This window comes from Parasteatoda tepidariorum, chromosome 4 (assembly GCF_043381705.1).
Source record: "Parasteatoda tepidariorum isolate YZ-2023 chromosome 4, CAS_Ptep_4.0, whole genome shotgun sequence".
Lineage (NCBI taxonomy): Eukaryota > Metazoa > Arthropoda > Arachnida > Araneae > Theridiidae > Parasteatoda > Parasteatoda tepidariorum.
In genome coordinates this window covers 77,021,747-77,036,742 of record NC_092207.1, presented here as the reverse complement: position 1 = coordinate 77,036,742, position 14,996 = coordinate 77,021,747, and positions in this window count along the sequence as shown.

The window sequence follows — 14,996 nt, the reverse complement described above, 5'->3', positions numbered from 1 at the left end:
TTAAAAGTTCAATAATTTGTGGGATTTTTATTGTGCAGTTGCTGCTCCTCACACGTGTTGAAATTAGTTGCGCGTACATTTTCTCCTTGTTCTGAAACCTTTCTGAATGAAACCTAAGGACTCTTTCAGTTATTTTAAAAAATTGCGAATACTATTCTAATATAATGGCTGTTGTGTGTTTGCAACAGTTATTTAGTATTATTAAACTATTTGCCTATCATCAGACAGCGACCCCTATGATTAGGAAAATGGCGCAAAATGAAATATCATACAAAAGAATAATCACATCAAGTTTAGAAAATTAAAATCGTTTGCAATCTAGTTTCTATTTTTATTAAATTATTTCAAATCTTTAAAAGTTATTTCACCGTTGCATTGTTTTAAATCTTTGAAAGGTGCAAAAATTAAAAATTATTCCTGGATTTTAGTAATTTTCATCTAGGTGGAAAAAAAAACACCAAATGAGCGATTTGAATTATTTATTAAATATTTCAATTACTTGTCTGTTTTATACCCCATACAATTCTTTACAGCCAGATATATGATATGCAGGTAGTTTGAAAATGAAGCTTTGCTTTGGGCACTGAGCATGTTCTCAGTGAAAGAACATTGAAAAGCATCCTTACAGTTTAGCAGATTATACGCCCGGATCGTTTTGCTCTCAGACGACCCCCTCACTCCAGTAAAATGCTACGAGTTACAAAATTTTAGATTTATTTAGTTAGTAATAGTTTAAATACATTAAATAGAGAAATGAGGATCTTGCGAGAGAAAAATAAATTTTCTACAAAAATGGTTAAGTTAATCAATAATTAACTAAAAAACTAGAAAGAATCACGACGAAGCACTTAAATCTGCAATAACTTTCGAACAAATTGCAATTTCGAAACGAAATTCGCCTTAAGTTCACAAATACAAATGGTTCTTTCAGCACTTCAGATCTTAACTCCGTTGTTGCATTTCCATGGGCTGCAGATCGACTAAACATTTTATCTTTTCCCAACAAGTTTAACAATTAATAATTCTCGAACTGGTAGTCGAATGTTAAATTTTTCTCGTTCGCACTTCCTATATTTTATTCTGCAGAGCAAAACGAAATGCAAGTCAAAAGAAAAGAAAAATCGTGGAAAAAGTACTGAAAATTGTAATACATTTCGAAAAACCTTTAAAAAATAAATAGTGATAAGTTTATAAACTAAACCGGCCTTAAATCACGTCAAATTTCAACTCATTCTTGATATTATAAGCGGGGAGAGGAATATTATTTCTCGCATTTTAAATTTAGCTTTTTCCTGTCTTTGCTCAGGAATAAATAAATAATACATCAAAAATAAATTGGAAATAACCTCTACCGTCCACTTTAATTTGGTTACATTTATCACAAATCTGTCACGTAATGTAGTGTCCTTGAAAAACGCGCTTAAAATATGAAAATATGTTAATATTTTTATCTCTTCGTATTTGACGCAAACAGAATTTTTATCAGTTTACCACTATAACTACACAGTTTTCAAGCCAGGTTTCCTCTTTTGTAACAATAAATATACCTAGTCGAATTACATAAATTTATTAAATGAAACTACTAAAAAATACATATTTTATATGCATAAAAAAAACTTGTTTTTACAGCATTAAATCGAAACTTATCTAAACTTAAAAGAGGTAAGAGAAAATAAAAAAATAAAAATGAACGAAGTATGTTCTAACGAGAGAAGCTGGTCGGGGAAGTTGGACTAAAAAACGTAAACAGTTTGAAGGTCATTTATATTTTCCAGTTCCTTGTTTTCTTGTGTCTTCTCAAGTTTTATAGTATCAGATAAAGAGAAGTAGATGTGCCCGCACTTGAACTCGTTTACTTAACATTTCATTTCTTTTCCTGAATAATAATTTTGTTTTTCAAATACAACTGAATGATTATGATGGGATATTATTCAGCAAAGATTACTGGTTGTCATCTGTGGGTCTATTATTTGGTCTTGATTATTTTAATGACTAAAACGCTTGAATCTTTTCCTTAGCATATTGTATTCCAATATTTCATTTTATTTTATAATCGAAGTTGAGCAAACTCATCCAATTTTGAGTTAACGACTATCCACGTTAAACTCCGTAGCCTTGTAATTTTGAACCCCTATCCAAAAGACAAGGGAACTCTTTATTAAGTATTGGATTGGGGGAAATTAGCCTTTGTGGAGGACTTTTTAATGGAACTAACTCACATTTGCGTTACACGAAGAGGAAAACCACGAAATCTCCCACGGTTAGCCTAACAGGAAGGGGACTAAAATCCATGATTCGTCCACGACTGATGATAGTTTAAGTCAGCACTGTGATCAATGCGAGCTAGATGCGGAATTCGTATCAACCAGCTGGATTCAACCAGTGGGATTCGAACCTGGTTCACCTCACTGAGAAGCTAACTCAACCGTCTTTGAACAGCAGGCTCAATTTTGAATTTACGACTGCCAATGTTCAACACCGTATCCGTGAAATTTTGAACCCAATTCAGAAGACAAAGAACTCCTGGATCAAGTATTGGGAGAAATTTGCTTTCGCCTAGGTCTTTTTGATTAAACTAAACGGCCTTTGCGTTATATGGTGAGGAAAGCCACGAAGATCTCCCTCGGTTAGCCAGACGGCAAGTGGATTCTAACCCATAAGGATATTTTATGTCAACGCAGTGGTCGGTGCGAGCCGGGTGCGGAATTAGTATCGACCAGCCATCGTTGGATTTGAACCCGGGTCACCTACATTGGGAGGCTAGAGCTCTATTCCCTGATATCAAACTTTGTAGTTCAGCAGAGCATTTAGATTGCAATCACGCATTTCATTTAGGAAGCACTAAGCATATAAGCCGAGAGAAAAAGAAAGTTGGCGGACTTTCAAATTTTATTTTAACTCAAACCAAAGCTATTAGTTCAAACCATGTAATCAAGGTGTTGCGTAAAGACCGCTCTTAATATGTATTTTTTAGAACGATCAATGTACTGTATACACCTAAAAAATCAACAATTGGTAACCAAAGAAAAATAATAGTGTAATTTTTATTGTTTGGAAATAACGAATCGGAAGATTGAGGGGGGGGGGGACTTCTGAAACACCATTTAGATAGCTGAATTAAAGGTTTGAGCCATCAACTTCAAAAGGTCATTGAAAGAAATCACAGAATAGTGTCAAAAGTTTTCTAAAAAATCACTAAAATATATAACTGCAAAATAAGGATTACAGTATAAGGATTCAATTAGTGCAAATAAATAAAAGAGGCGGGTATTACAACTTACTCGAATTACTCTTGCTCTGTGCTGATGTTAGTTTTAACCCTTCGAGGCAGATGGGACACCGGTGTGCCTTTTATATGTTTTTCTTTGACGCTTCAATTACAAGCAAATATATATTTTGAGATTTTTTAATTCTGAAAAACAGTCTAATAGTTACTTAAAAAACTGTCAGATTATCGGAATTATATTTGTTCTAAAATGTAAAATCCAAAAAAAAAAAAATATATATATATAGTTTGGAAAAAGAATTTTTTTTCTATTCATATTCAAAAATCGATTTTGTAAAGTAAAGAAATTTCAATGATGAATAACTATTTCTAGTAGATCTAAACGATTGCAAATAAATGCAAATTTGAAAAATTATTACAAGAAAGTGAATCGTGCTTTTGAAGATTTTATCTTTAATGCAGAAAAAGACACAGTTGCTTCATACTGTATTTCACAACCATGAACTATTAAAATGCTAAATATAATATTGTTCACTTATTTTGACCTAATGTGATTCAAAATAATGGAAAAGGTATGAAAAATATGTTAAATAAAAATTCTGCGATAAAGAATTGAAGTTTATAATATCTTTCTTTGCCGAAAACAATTGAAGTTTTATTTTTCAGACATTAATCCAACAATTTTTAATCTAGGAAATTTGTTTTCTTACCATTATTTATGAATTATTAGAATACAAATGGATTAGATCTGTTTTCAAATCGGTTATCGTCATGAATAATAGATTAGAAAACTAATTTCATTTATTCTAATATTGTTAAATTTATGTTCGAAAAATTGCATTTTTTACGGGGTATTTACTATTATGTTGCTAATCACGTTGCTTATAATGCTAGTAAGTATTATTAGAAAGTAAACTATTCAACTCAATAATTTTATATTGAATATTTTAATTTTTAAACTGTCTCATATGTTTTTTTTATAAACTTTTGTAGGATGATTATTTTCGTAGGTTGGTTNGAAAACAATTGAAGTTTTACTTTTCAGACATTAATCCAACAATTTTTAATCTAGGAAATTTTGTTTTCTTACCATTATTTATGAATTATTAGAATACAAATGGATTACATCTGTTTTCTAATCGGTTATCGTCGTGAATAATTGATTAGAAAACTAATTTCATTTATTCTAATATTGTTAAATTTATGTTCGAAAAATTGCATTTATCACGGGGTATTTACTATTATGTTGCTAATCACGTTGCTTAGAATGTTAATAAGTATTATTTGAAAGTAAACTATTCAATTCAATAATTTTATATTCAATATTTTAAACTGTCTCATATGTTTTCTTTATAAACTTTTGTAGGTTGATTATTTTGGTTGGTTGGTTCTAATGCTTACCACACTTGTTTCGAATGCATGCCACTTGCCACACGGGCAAGCTTGCTTGGTGAAACCGAGCAAATTTAAGGCAGAGTGTGCTTTACTTGTTTTTTCAGTGGCGTCATCTATGGCCAAGAATTCGACTTCTGCCACACCATACGGCGCACCCATTTATAGGGCGGACCCATTCATACATCCATCCACAGATCGTAATTTTGATCTGAATCAGCAAACGATCGATCTCCAATCCAGTACCCCCAGAGGTTTTGATTTGTTATGGGAACATAGAGGACTTTTGCGATTCGACATATTTAACGTGCATCAGTCACTTTACTACACGGGGAGTATTCGGCCGGCGGGGTTCGAACCCTCGGACATGGACCCAGCGCCCTACCGACCAGGCTATTCCAAAAATGAAACGTTATTAATGAACATAAATTTTACCAGTAAAATATCTAAGGATGAACGAGTTTCCTAAATGGGAATCAAAATGCATTGAATCGAGCAATTAGTTAAGTAGAAAAACAAAATAACGGACCCAAATTTAGAACGCTTGAAGTATCCAAATAATCAGTGGATATTATACATATCGCACAGATATCTAAGGTCAATTGATTTCGATATCTCTGAGACATCATTTATGAATGTGTGGAAGATATGGATATTTATGAATATTAGTGAGATATCTAGGCACATCGAGATCGGCATAAAGATATGCATCTCTTAGATATTTGTTATAAATTCACTTAAGATAGAGATGTTCATAGAATGTCTGAGAAATGTGGAAAAACTTTACTTAATATTCAATGTAGATCCAGCTTTTGAATATCTCATAAATTATACTTTTGTATTCTTAAATTGTGCTTTATTTATAAGATGTTACCCGTTACCCTCCGTAATGCGTAAACTGTTAAAACATTTCAAAACATAAATAAACAATTGATGTCGTCGGTCATTAAAACAGAAGGGAAGCAATTGTTTTTGTTTCCAGTGGCGCCATCTATGGCCAAGAATTTGACTTCTGCAACCATACGCCACACCCGTTTATAGGACGGACCTATACCTACATCCATTCTTTCATCCACAGATCGTAATTTTGATCCGAACCAGAGAGCGATCAATCTCCAATTCAGTACTTCCAGAGGTATAATTTGTTATTGAAACATGGAGGACTTTGTGACCAGACACATTTAACGTGCACCAGTCACAATTTACTACACGGAGAGCTTTCGGTCGGCTGGATTCGAACTGCCGTTCTCACGAACGCAGGCCTAGTGTCCTGCCAATCAGGCTATGCCGGCCTCAATAAATAGAAAAGAAATTTTTTTTGAAATTCAGATTTGATGAAAATAGTATTTTAACAGGGGATTTTTATTATTTCTTATTTTCATTTTCAATGTAAAACTCCGGATTCCATTTCTTCACGTTTTATTTGAGTTGAACAGTTTATATAATGTTATACAATTTCATATAGCGTTAATTTTTATTTCTGATTAAATATTAATTTATGAAATTCTTTTGTGCGTTGGTATAAAAAATTAAACTTCAACGAGTGTTTGTTCCAGTAAAATTTGTTTTTATGGACCCATTGAAGCGCTTTTTCACTACCAAGAAAAATATTTTATTGGCTTTACACCTACTAAATGCTTATTTCAGATCAATTTAAAAATGTAATATTATTAATAACTTGTCTAAAAAATAATAAAATTAAACTACGTAAGAATTTTAATAATTTACCTTAAGAAAATGCACTTAACAAAGACCTTTATTATTTTTTTCTTCTTGAAATAATTTTGTATGCTTACTGGCAATCAAGGCAAAAGAAAGAGAAAATTCTACTTAAAACAGTTATTTGTTCTGTTTCATATTCGAATAGAAAACAGGAAATTTATCAATTTACGTACTGAATTTCAGAAATAAAATGGAAATAATTTCACCCTTCAGTGAAGCAGATAAAGTTGGTCTGTCATTAATCATCTCCGACTATCTTTGAAAAGAGACAAAAAAGTCACTTTATTTTTCATTAGTTATAAGACTCGTATTTGTTGAAGTAAATTAAAATATTTTTTCGTATACTGCTTAACTTCGGGAAGGGATTTCACATTTTAAATAAATATTTATAAATATAGTAACTGTACTGCAGTAGTATGTGATTGAAAAACATAACAAGTTATTTCATCTTTCAAAATCAATATAATTCATGATTCTCAATCACGATTTATAAAAACTAATAAAACACACTAAGCGTAATGCTTTATATCTAACTCTAAAGCGCCTTTTAAAAAAAATCGTCTGATATTTATATTTTATAATTTAGTTCACGAAAGGTCCCGCAGTGGACTGATCGTTAAGACACGGTTCCCATCAGATCACCGAAGTCAAGCATCACTGGCTGCGGTCAGTGTGGGGGTGGGTGACCACTTGGATCAGTCTGCGTAGGGACCGAGGGTGTGCGGTATTGGTCCTCGTTAAACTGTGCTACCGTAAAGTGCTCGACTTCGCATGCAGGTCGTCGGGCTACCGAAGCGAGGGTGCCATCCCCTCTGCAGAGGATCAAAATTGTGATGGCGTGTCTTCGGATCATCCTCAGGGATGTTTCCCAGACCGTCGTCAATAGCCCATTGTGCAGCTCTAGTGCGACGTAAATGAACAAAAACAACAGTTCACGAAAGAGTGTTGTTAATTCAGGGTTTTTCAGAGACTTGTAGCTTCTCTGGCTAAACGGTCAAGCTGTTCCACTAAACACTCTGCAGCGTGGAGGTAGCTGGTTCGAATTCCACCATAAGTTCAGGTGTTTTTTTGTTGCGCCCTTCTCTTATTTGTGCTAGTTTTTCAACTTGACAAGAACTTATAAGACGTCTTTATAATGAGCACAAAAGCTTGAATATATAACACTAAATAAATATAATAGAACTCTTATATTCGACACCAATGCAGTAGTTGCATTTGGATAGAGACTTGAATTTCGGTGGTGGCAGGTTGATCCAAGAAGATTCTCTTTTCCTGAAACGGATTAGATTCCGAATGAAGCATATGTGATTTATCTCGGCGGAAGGTATAATTTGTCTAAAATAAGAACTCCCCCAGACATTCGTCTGCACCTGGGGCGGTGACTATTGCAACGAGGTATGACTATTTCAAGTAAGGGTGCGGGGTCACTGTTTTGGAGTGGTTTCGGCTCGGAAAGGCGAGAGAAAAGGAGTCTCTTTCCTCGGTCTATTGCGTCAGTCCTAGAGTGAAGCTACCCTCCCTAAAATGAGCCATTCTTGTTTCCATAGCACCAGATGTCCTCAGACTTTGTGGCGGGAGGAGTTCTTAGCTTAGAGAAACTATAGATATGTAGGTATTTTATTTACGTCGCACTAGAGCTTCACAATGGGCTATTGGCCACGGTTTGAGAAACATCCCCGAGGATGATCCTTAGACATGCCATCACAATTTTGATCATCCGCAGAGGGAATGGCTCTACCGTTTTGGTAGCCCGACAATCTGCGCTCGAAGTCGAACACTTCACGGAAGAACAGTTCAACGAGGACCGATACCATGCACATTCGGTCCCTATGCAGGCTGATCAAAGTGGTCATCCACCCGCTTGCTGACCACAGCCAGTGATGTTTGACTTCGGTGTTCTACGGTCTTTACGATCAGTCCACCACGGGACCTCGGCAAAAGATGTTTGCATTACATCAAACATTATAACACAAATGTGGACTGGCTTCATTATTCAAAATCTTTTCCAGTAAGACGAGTATTTCTAGATATTCATTTCAAGTTTTTATTGGTTGAATTGAAAGTTATACGTCCATGGAGGATGCTTTGTTGTTGTTGACGTCTGCCATTTAGGCAGAGGGAGTGCGACTGTTCTTGTTTTCCAGTGGCGCCATCTATGGCCAAGAATTCGACTTCTCCTACTGTATCCGTCTAGGGAAAAATGCATTCCCCACCATTAAAAGAAATGAATTAATCCATAACAATGGGGAAAGAGTTTTGCATTGAAGCATGTACTGCTTGACTTAGTTATTCGTGATTGGCTGATGCCAGACGTTAAAGAATATTAAGTATTTTCGAATTTTTTTATGCAATTTAAACCTATAAGTTAGCATTAGTAGCAAAGACAGAAAAAGGTTTTCTAACAAGAAAAAGATTATCCTCTTGTAATTAAGTACTTGCTACTAATCACAGGATTTTATCTAATCACATGTTTGTGCTTGGTGTTTTAATGCTACAGCTTCAAGACTAGGGTTTTTCATCATTCTGAATAAATTTGTGGATCAGATTTAGTTGGGTACCTGCAAGCTTGCAAAATAGCATCTTGAACTTGATTGGCTGACTTATCCTCAAACTTGATTGGCTGACCTACGCGCTTTCAAGTACCCAATAGTAACAAACGATGAATTCCATGATTATTATAAAACTGTTTTTTTTAGTTGTTTAGAATAGAAATATCTCCTATTTTTAAGTACATGTTAGCAGTTTTTTTTAAACGATTTTAAAATTTNACAGCCAGTGATGTTTGATTCGGTGTTCTACTGGGAACCGTGTCTTTACGATCAGTCCACCACGGGACCTCGGCAAAAGATGTTTGCATTACATCAAACATTATAACACAAATGTGGACTGGCTTCATTATTCAAAATCTTTTCCAGTAAGACGAGTATTTCTAGATATTCATCTCAAGTTTTTATTGGTTGAATTCGAAATTATACGCCCATGGAGGATGCTTTGTGGTTGTTGACGTATGCCATTTAGGCAGAGGGGGTGCGATTGTTCTTGTTTTCCAGTGGCGCCATCTATGGCCAAGAATTCGACTTCTGCCACACCCGTTTATAGGGCGGACCCATTCATTCATCCACAGATCGTAATTTTGACCAGAATCAGAGAACGAGCCATCTCCAAATCGGAACCTCCAGAGGTATTGATTTGTTATGAGAACATGGAGGACTTTGAGACTCGACAGATTTAGCGTGCAACAGTCACTAAAAGCAGAGTGTCTTCGGTTGGCAGAGATCGAACCTACGACCTCTTGGACATGAGCCCAGTGCCCTACCAACCAGGCTATCCCGGCCTGGAGGATATGTTGCCAGTAGGGATTGGCTGCTCTCAATCTATAGGTTAATTATCCCCTTATAGTCCTAATAGGTTCATTATTCATCTCGTTCTGAATTATTTGCTATTTTCTATTATTGGACTTCTTGAAGCTGAATCGAATTTCAATGGTCAAAAGAAGCAGCGTTTCGGTGGTACAGTGGTAAAGGCATCGCTCCCTCCACTGGTACAGAGCTAAAAGATCACGAACTTGATCCTGGTAAAAAATTACAAAAAAAATGTTTATTTCAATTGTGAATATATTAACCAAGAAGAAAAATAAAAGATAGCTAATTATTTTGAAAATACTTAATGGAAGGTTCAATACTATAAATTTACTCTTAGTGTATGCATAAACTGAAAATGAATAAAATAAAAAATTTCAAAAAAGGAACTGCTATAAATGTTGAGAATAGTGATCAGAAAAAAGCAATTCTTTGTTCTTGGATTTAATCATTTTATTTTGAATTGAAAAGCTCTATGAGAAATACTTATAAATATTTATTTTATAAATACATATCCTTTATATAATTTATTCAATATACTGTTAATGAAAAAAAAATTTTTTTTAAAGCATATTGCTACTTTTTTCCTCAGACATTTTACATTAATAAATTCATATAAGCAACCGATATATTGAATAGGTTATTGATTACTGATTGGGTATAAATATAATTATTACTGGTTAAAAAGATCCTGTAATGCCCTGTAAAGGAACCACTGTCTAGGAAATCTAACTAAAGATAACTGTTTTAAATGAATTCAAGCAAACTACTGTAGTTTTCTTACAATTAAAATTTAATTTTGTTCACTATTTTTGGGAAGAATACTCGCTTCATTTTTTCAGATAATTTTCTTAAAGTCAAATTTTAAGAATAACGATTTATAATTATAAACTTTAACAGGATGAATTTTTCTTTTTTACCTATAAATAACGTAATATTAAGTTATGCTTTGAAATACACGTTTCAATACGGTACTAAATATATCCTTCACCTATGTAATATGATTCATCATTTTCCATTTATGTTGAAATCATCCTTATATCCATGACATCTGGCAACAAAGGATACATGTTGTCATTCGCTATGACATATGAAAAAATGTTCGTCTTCTATTTTAAAGAACAAAATGCTAAAATAACCTGCAACACTTCTTTGACATACATGAGTCATTCAAAGACATAACATTTTCACTTTTCTAACCTATAATTACTGCTACAATAGTGATTTAGTTACGCAAAAGTGAAACAAAGAATTCATTATGTGTTGCTTAAGAAAATTGTTCTACATAAATTTGGATACTTTTTTTTTATGTAAGCATTGTTGCAAAGGTTTTTTTTTATTATGTTGTTCTCATTATGTTATATAAGGAAAAAAGAAGTCGAGATTTCTGTTTTATATCTGAAACGTTCATTTACGAAAAAATTATTGAGCCATAAAAAGCTTAACCGAAAAATTATTTTTATGCCATTTTGACTTAGATTTCAGCTAGAGTGTCATTTTTTAAAATTTAATTTCATGTTAGCACAGGAGGGCCCATCATTCCCCCTTTCGGAATATAAAATTTTTTTTTATTATAAATATTTTGTAAAACAATGTTTATAGAAGATAAAACAATCGTCTAGACCTAGAATGTCACGGCGTGTAGAATCTTAGAATAAATTATAACTGTAATTTAAATCGGAAATATATTTAACATAGCTCACGTTATTATTTTAGCACCAGCCACAGGAAGTCAAAAATATTTTTTGAAATAAGGTTATAAAGCGTTCCCGCTCTAGCTCTAGGATGTACTTTATTATTATTATTTTTTATACTTTGAAGTTATATGTATTGAAAAGAAATAATATGATTAAAAAAAATTTACGCCCCCCCCAAAAAAAGTTTCTATTGGATGTAATGTGCTCTCTTTTATTTTGTGCTAGTGAGGATATTAGTTTTTGCGCTGCAAAATAAAGTGTTATGTTAAGTTGAACACCCAAAACTGAAGGGTGTTGCTTATGTATTTTCAACATAAAAAGATTGAAGTTAATTTCCAGGGTGCGTTGCTAAATTTTTTAACAAAAAATAAGCATATTTTAAGAACTCAAAAAAAAATAAATATTTACGAGCTTAAAAAAATATCATAATTAGGAATTTTTTTTCCTTCCTATTGTTGAAAGTTCATATATACAAAGCAATGGCACTTCACCTTAAAAAAACATCAGTGTAGGGTATACCGGGCAATGGCACTTGACCTTAAAAAACCATTGCCCGATATACCCTACACTGATGTTTTTTTTTAAGGTCAAGGGTCACTGCCCGGTATATATTTGACCGATACTCCAAACACTGATGTTCCTTCTAATCTATCGTCAGTAAGTATTAAAATATCGAATAAATGTAATTATATCCACGAATAAATTCATATAAAATCGGATGTAATAAATATTTCGGACATTCATCAAAGCAACTATGCGACTGTCAACATTCACCGGTGAAAGTCAACAGCCACCGATTTCGGCCATTCACAGTAACATGCACATCATTTACATAATAACCTCATCAGGACTTTTATTTCATACTTTGCCTAAATAGCATCCGTCTTTATATATATAATGCCTAGGCAAAGTATGTAATACTTCTCATATTTCATACTTTGCCGGTCACATATACATTAACCAAATGCATGATAATTTTCATGATCATGATAAAATAACTTACTGACAAAGAACTCTTTTCTTGATTATATTTGCCACCATAAAACAATTTATCCACAATTTTAAATATACTCAACATTGAGAGACTCATACTATTTTTTAAATTAATAATTACTTATTTTAATTATGTAAAAAAATATTCGAAATTATATATTATTTAAAAAGGTTATAGAGTGTAATTTTTTAGATTTAAATAAAGGTTAGGCAGACGAGCAATTATTTCATCAAACATGTAAAATTATTGGCGCTTTCCTACACTACGGACCGGCGGTACGCCTAAATGGATAGTAGTTGAATGAATTATTAAAAAACGTTGAATAGAACAATGTGGTAAGTGGTAACGAAAAAAATTTCTCATTTTGTAAAGGGGAAAATTAAATCACTTTTTAAAAACGAAAATAAACACTTTTTAAAAACGCTACACACCCAGATAGTATAATTAGCCACTCTTTTCATAAAACTGAACACTAATGGAGCACCAGGAAACTGCTTATTAATAAGAAAAATGCTTATTAATTACTTGTTTTCTTTCTATTTATCGTACCGTACACATCTAAAATAATAATGAAGGTACTTCGGTAAATATGAAGTGCGGTTAAAAACATCTAATGATGGTTAAAAATAAACTACAGCTTATTAAACAACGAATTTAGAAATCAGACACAGTTTTTTCGACATCGCGAAAAACCTAAAAATAATTTGGGCGTTGTCTATTTTCAGTATTTTCTTTTTGTTCTTTCGGATTCGCAAGAGAATTTCAGTAATCGTACCTTTGGGAATCAAAATCAGACTCTTACTTGAATCTCCAATTGAAATGAACTCTATTACTTCATCGCCACATTCGTACCAAAAATTTATCTATTTCTTTTAGCTCTGACTTCATGTGGAAAAAAAAAATGCAGTAATACTCGGGATGTCTTTCCGAATAAATATAGCAGGAATATTTCTAAATTGAACTTTTATCTAAATTGTACACTTCAGTTTAATGAAGAAAACACAAAAAGGTATTTGGAAATAATTTTGTAAGCTACGAATTATAATTTTCCTTAAAAACCAAGACGTTGATACAACAGAAAATGATATAATAAGAATAATAAAAGTGATTAAGAGACATGATACTATAAAAAAGCATCCATATCATTGCTAAGATACAGATGACGAAAAATTTGCATTTTGTTACACTAAGGTTTATTTATTATATCATTTTTCTTTTGAGTCATTTTATTTGTGCTTCTTTTGTATAGACAGAAGAACAAATTTACCTTTCCTTGTTCATACCAAAAGATTTGATTAACAGTAAACTGTTGTTTATTAAGTTTTTACAGTTTGATAGACAGTTTAGCGATTAGATAAACTTTAGCGTAACAATAAATATTTTGTAGATAGGTCAGGGGTCTTTCCGTTTCATACATAACTATCATCATCATATTCAGCTATTATGAATCCACCAAGTAAGGTTTTCTCCAAAATATTGATCTGTTGCTTTTCGAATTCCATCATGGTCATTTGTTGTCACAAGAATACCCGTCCAAGATGTTGTAAGTGCAACGATTGTCAGTTTTTTGAGCTATATGGTTACTAAACTCCATTTAATTATTTTGTTTGTTGTCTTACACATATCTGTCGAACTTTTCTAATGATACCAACAACGCATCTTACCATACTTTTTAGTAAGAGACCAAGGCAAAGTACGGATAACACACATTTATTTTATAACCGTCATTGAACAGCCGACCCAATTTTTTGGGGCTTACCACTACTAATGTCCAACTCCGTAGCTTTGGAATTTCGAACAAAATCGGGAAGACAAGGGAACCCCTGGATTAAGTATTGGGAGAAATTTGTCTTCGTGGAGGTCTTTTTTTTTTTTGATGAAACTAACCAGCATTTGCGTTTCGTGGAGAGGAAAAAACCCCACAGTTAGCTTGACTACTACTGAGGATATTTTACGCCAGCACAGTGGTCGGTGCAAGCCGGATGCGGATTCATATCGACAAGCCATCGCTGGGGTTCCAGCCCCGGTTCACCTCGTTGGAAGACGAACGCGCTATCCCATGAGCCATCACGGCTCTAACACACATTGGTTGAAAACTTTCTTTCAGACAAATAATTCTTTAGGCACAACCATGTTTTCACCAGAGGAACAAACGTGAATGGCCCTGAGCCACACCTTGTAGAAAAGAGAAGGCCTTCGAAAAGGTTACCATAAACGAGAAATCCGATCCTTAGTAGTCCAAACGTTGTGACATCTCTCTTATTTTTCCCCGACTGCGCAGTTTAATAGTCCGAACATTATGACATCTTTCTTACTTTTCCAGGGTTGCCACTCAAATCTGCAAAAAAAAAATTCCCCGTGTTTTCCAGGTACACAAGATATTAAGGGGAAAACCACAATCACTGTGCTCTAGCATGAGCTGTCCTGGGCTAACTGTACTAGTTATAATTGCTGAAAAAACTTAAGTAAAAAAAAAGAAACAGCTGAACATACTTAAAACAAATAATGCTATAGTAAATGTACTAGTTTAATATAGCTGAAATATCACCCTTAAATATACTATAGATTGCACTTTGAGTGGTTACCATTTTTTAAAAGACGAAAAT